This window comes from Diadema antillarum, unplaced genomic scaffold (assembly GCF_040938485.1).
Source record: "Diadema antillarum isolate AM-2024a unplaced genomic scaffold, OU_Dant_1.0 scf00000036, whole genome shotgun sequence".
In the NCBI taxonomy this organism is placed as follows: domain Eukaryota; kingdom Metazoa; phylum Echinodermata; class Echinoidea; order Diadematoida; family Diadematidae; genus Diadema; species Diadema antillarum.
The window spans coordinates 4,319,968-4,326,011 of record NW_027270925.1 but is presented as its reverse complement, the minus strand read 5'-3'; positions in this window follow the sequence as shown (position 1 = coordinate 4,326,011).

Sequence of the window (6,044 nt, the reverse complement as noted above, 5' to 3'; positions counted from 1 at the left end):
ATTATCAAGAAATTGTTACAAGTATTTCACGGCTTTCTGAATGCACATGATGTTTTGTGTAATGTTGCACCAACACCTCTGCGAGGTGAACTATTAACTTTTTAATATTTCTTTTGGTCCTAGAGACAAGAGTTTCACCACAAAGTTTTGACAGTGCAGTTGAACCTCAAACAATTCAGTGATGTGTGCAACCACAAGATAAACTTCTTTCACTTCAGAAAAGAAACATTGAGTTTTCAAGCAGTGGGTTTGATGGCATAGATTATTTGTCTCAAGTTGCCAATGCTTCCTTTGAGTGCATCTTACCCAACTTTCACAAGGCCTGCCAATCAAAGCTTGCAAAGCTCCCACAGCACAAAAAAACTGAGGGATATTTTTCCACCATGTTGTTTCTAGAAAGCAAGTGTCAGTTTTTGTAGTATTTCACGATACCAGCATGCAATATGTTTTCATGTGCCCTCCTACGATTACATATTGTCAATAATGTAACTTTTACCGCTTGGAATTGTGTCAAGCTATACCAATAAATTTGCTAGTTTTGCCGCTTTGAATTGTGTCACTGTGCGCATCTTGTGGCTTGCATTAACCACCCATTTCATTATTGGGTGTACCGGTATCTTCAGCTACGAAGAGCCTTCTCTTGAGAGGCATGTCTGCAACTTTAATCTCAGTGCTGGCAAAGGATTTTATCCTTGAATACTGTATACCCCATATATTTAGCGAATCTAATTTGTCCTGAATCGGGAGTTTTCCACAATATTGCGAGTGGTTAAAGTCATTATCGTTGAGTAGAGCCTTGGACGTAGAAAGCGAGAAATGCGGTCATCCATTCACACGACAGGTGCGGAAGACTACTCAGCTGTATTATCACACACCTTGTTTATGTACTGTGTAGTACGTACCAGTTCATGTATGAGTGCACAGATCAGAGTTGATATTTTCGAGTGTTGCTTAATGCTATGAATCGCTCCTGTCTCGTGACATTCGCAACAATAAAACCCCAGGATATACATGGCATATACAGTGATAGCTCGCAAGAAAGCACTAGTGAGCTTGAAGTTCCTCAGAGCTTTCAGGGCCTCTCATGTTCACACATGAAATTCCACATTTAATACTTAAAGAGGATGTTGATCAGTTAAATGAGATATCCACACTCACGTTCGTAAGATGAGAAAACCTAATGGTTCTTTGAAAGTTGGAAAACCAATTTTCGTATGGGTAGCCTTGTCATACTGTGTTGACCAAAATCACTGGAAGTCTTCAGATTCATACAGTGAAAGTGAAACTGTTAAAGCATTATCATACACAAGACATTTTTTTTTTAAATATTGTTGACTGGTATTGGTCAGGATAAGATGAGAGTTCAGCTACACTGTGTAACAGTTGTCTTATGTTTCATGTTAGTCAATATTTGTTGGCTGGATGTGGAGGCAATGAAAACAGTCGTAATTGACAAGTAAATGAAGGGCAATATTCTGTCAGGCATGGCTTCAGCTCTAAATGAATGCAAAAAGTGCAATAAAAGATTGAAATGTTTGATGATGATTGGAAATGTCGAGGGATGATGAGTAATTGTAGTTGTCTTTGCAGTCTCACATGGGATGTTGGAACACTTTGAGACATTCCATTGTTTTCCCTTTCTTCTGTACAGGAGGTTTTTTTTTTTTTTTGTTTCCTGAAATGTAAGCACTTGCAACCTGTGGGCAAGAGAAGGGATTTGTCACTTCCTTCGATTGTTTTTAGGCTGTATCGACTCTATACTTTGAGTGTGACAAACCCATCAAAATCAATCGGACATTTGATGACAACTTAATGTTGAACACGTCTTCTCAGCACTTTACAGTTCTGTATTGTTTACCAAATACTTCTTGAACAATGAGCAGTGTACATTTGTAGGGATTCATGATAAGAATATAGGGAAAAATACAGCTGGATGTTGCCACTCTTTGGAACTTGTCTACGGTATGCCATCACATATCAGACCATGTGTTAGCATTGGTTCAGAGATTGGGTTACAAGTGATACATTTTTGACATGAAAGGCATTTTATTATTACCGTGCTTTCCAAATAAGACCAGGGAGGGAGATCATAATTTTTCAGGTTGAGATTAACTGTGAGACAAGAAAAAAGACTGCAGGTGGTGTTTGAGAAGAAATCTGAAATAATTTCCCTGTTTTTTTGCCCTTTTGTTTGTACCTTGGAGATGGGCATTTGTACTCTTGATCTTATTTTGTTTGGCTCAAAGTTAAAAAGAAAAAAAAATCAGAAAGTATAATCATTATCCAGTGATGTAATAATGTGATGAAAAGTGATGAAATAATTTCCCTGTTTTTTTGCCCTTTTGTTTGTACCTTGGAGATGGGCATTTGTACTCTTGATCTTATTTTGTTTGGCTCAAAGTTAAACAGAAAAAAAATCAGAAAGTATAATCATTATCCAGTGATGTAATAATGTGATGAAAAGTGATGAAATAATTTCCCTGTTTTTTTTTTGCCCTTTTGTTTGTACCTTGGAGATGGGCATTTGTACTCTTGATCTTATTTTGTGTAGCTCAAAGTTAAAAAGAAAAAAAAATCAGAAAGTATAATCATTATCCAGTGATGTTGTCTGTGACAAAGCTGCTTAATTAGGATCCAAAAGATCTTTATTTGTAATTGGTGTTAGAGCTTCTGCTAATTTCTACTATGTCATTTTTTATGGCAAGGTGAACTTAAAGGACAAGTTCACCTTCATAGACATGTGGGTTGAGTGAATGCAGCAATATTAGTAGAACACATCACTGAGAGTTTGAGCAAAATCGGACAATCCGTTGAAAAGTTATGAATTTTTAAAGTTTCTGCTCAGTCATGGCTGGATGAAAAGACTACTATAGCTGGTGATGTCACATGAGTACAACGATATAAAGAAAGAATAAAGAAAATTCAACATATTTCCATTTTTCTCGCATAACAAAAGAACACTCGACTTCTCTCTTTCAGAAGGCAGGGGGAATAATATTACCCTTAACATACGTCAGTAGCAAGTCAAAGACATGTGCACTTTATTCAAAAAGTAAAGTTTTGTGAAATTCTCTTTTTATTTTCCTTATGTAGTTGTACGCATGTGACATCATACACTGTAGTAGTCTTCTCTTCCAGCAGTGACTGCGCAGATACTTAAAATATTCGTAACTTTTGAACGGATTGGCCAATTTTCCTCAAACTTTCACTGATGTGTTCTACTAATATTGCTGCATTCTCTCAATCCTTATGTATATGAAGGTGGACTTGTCCTTTAAGGTAAAGCATAGTTTCCATATGCCTGCAGAAATTGTCAATATTTTTTCTAAAATGGACGCATGTCCATAAGAAATGCATGAAATGATGCTGTGACAATGTGATTTCTATGGGGTGACGACGAATGTAAGAAATATCAATTAGCCAAAAAGGTACACCGACAGTGTTGCTGTCTGAGAACATATCCGAACATGTTTGCCACACAATGTGTTATAATCAAGTATTTATAATATAGCAGTAGCCATCGGTCTAAAAGTTGGGCATGTCGACTTTCATTACTTTGCACTTTTGATCTCCAAAAACTCCATTACAGTTTTTATCCTGGCAAATCGCGTCAGCCAGACAAGTTTCTTGGTAGACCTTTCCAATGTATTGCAAGCAAATTCCTAGAAGTTGAATTTTTAGCTCTTCTGAAAACTATGTTATGCCTTTAATGTGGGGCACTGAATGTCTCGCCATTATGAAACAGGGTTATTTGCCCCTCCTCTTCACCCTGCCATACAGAGCTGGAGCAGAGATAATTGCGAAGAATTGTTGGATAGGAATTTTTTTTTTAAACATATTTTGTGGTGGGGCTTGGTTGTACAACCCCTCATCTCAAGTGTGAATCTTTCCTTTCCCAATGCATTTTGCTTTTGTTATTTTGATTTGTTTACTTGTTGTTTTTGCATTGTACCTTGTCATTCTACATTATTTCGTGTTGTTTTGTTTTGTTTTGTTTTATTTTTGTTTGGTTCTACTTTGTTTGCAATGTACCTTGTCATTACAGTGTGTTGGTCTTTGCCATGGACACTGGATTTTTAAAGACCAAACCGCCATCCAATGCTTCAAAGTGTAGTGTCAAGTGTTTGACGAATGAATAATATTATTGATAATAAGTAATTATTACTATTATGAATGTTATATCATTTTTTGTGCCACCCATATAACACCTGCTCAAGTAAAAGTGATTTATGTTTGAACATGACACTCTAATTAGAGTAGATCTGTTTTCATGGTGTCTATTCAGAATGCACATATGCTAATTGTCTGTGTAGATATTTCTGTGGCATAGCTGTTCATTTGCACTGCTCAAATGCCGAGTAAGTGTATTTATTTTCATTCTCTGTACTCTTTGTAAGTTTGTACTTGACAGGCAGAATTAAATGTTTGTGACAATCATTCCATATCATTAAAACTCCAAACTAATATCCAATAAGTATTCCAAAGGAAAAAATGTAAAACAAAGGAGATTTTTACGTAATGCTGAAAAGTTGGGTTTGAGATTATTTGTGGGTTTGTTTTTTTTTTTGTTTAGTTGTTTTGGTTCCCAAATTCTTGATGATGTAGGCATAAAGCATTCTTCAGATTTCAGATATCAAGGTAACCAGCATTATGAAATACATTTGGTGTGGTGTGCCAATATTTCACCAACATATTAGTAGAGCAGGAAGTCCTAGGGCAACTGCTGTCATACTTTAAAGGGATCGTATAGTTTTGGTTGAGACCTAACTTAAGGTTTTTAACATTTGTGTTTTGGTGAGATAATGAGAAACCACTTATGGAATATGAAAGAGCATGTAATTCCAAGAGGGATTCAATGTTTATTTGATGAAAATTTGTTTTGAAATGGCTGAGATATCCAAAACGGAGCAATCTGCATAAAATGTGGGACCCATATTTTATTAGGACTGCTTTGTTTTACTTTGTTTTTTGAATGTCTTAGCCATTCCAAAACCAATTTTCATCAAGTAAACTTTGAATTCCTCCCAGAATGGTATGCTCTGTACTATTTTATAAGTGGTTTCTTGGTATCTCGCAAAAAGTTAAAAGCCCAATCCTCACCTCCACCAATACTATGACATCACTTTAAGTTTTCAGACTTGGCTAATTCAAGTGAACTTCACTTTGCAACTGATTAACAAATTGCCCTACATCAACGTACTATCTCGATGGAAGAATTTGAACTTCACTTGTTGATGAGTTCACAGATATCTGTGTGTATTTGGATATCTAGGGGAAAAAATTGATATAGACATCCAAGTCCATATCCTGTAGGTAGTGTACAATGTACCTTAAAATATGATTTCATTTCATTGGCAAGACATTTCCTGTAGGACGTCTTTTTAGCATGGATATTCGGAATCAAAAACATTCGAGGTACAATTTTGAAAAGACTGATGATTTTACACAGTTACACAGTGATTGATCAATTATTGTTTGTAGTGTATAGTGTTGTGACTTCTCTTACAAAACTTATCCTTACACTGATACCTTCCTCTCTGACTTTGTATACAGATAGATTCTTGTACTATATGTCCCTTTCACAGAAGTGGAAGTTTTGTAGTTACTAGTGAAAGTAGCCAGTTGATAGCAGTTGATGTAACTCGATATTGATACTGCTACCAACACTGTCTACACCATGTGCCGTCAAACAAGGCAAAATATCAAGTGGGCGTGAGCTTCTTCCATTTATTTATCTACTTTATGTATTCTTGTGAAGAGCGCTTATGATTTGCCAATGTTGTGAGTTTCAACAATATGAGTGGATTGAACTCCATGGCTATGCAGTTCAGCATTCCATAGTCGTCTGTGTATGGTAAGACATGCTATATGCATAGATTTAAGACAAAAAGAAATTAAGAAAATTTAATTTTAAAACAAAAAAATGGTTGAAACTTTCAAGATCCAGATGTACACTGTATTACTGCAGCACAATGTGGTTCAGGGGCACAGTATTGCACTGTCAAGCCATGTTAGTGGTATTGCATATAGGTATGCATTTCTAA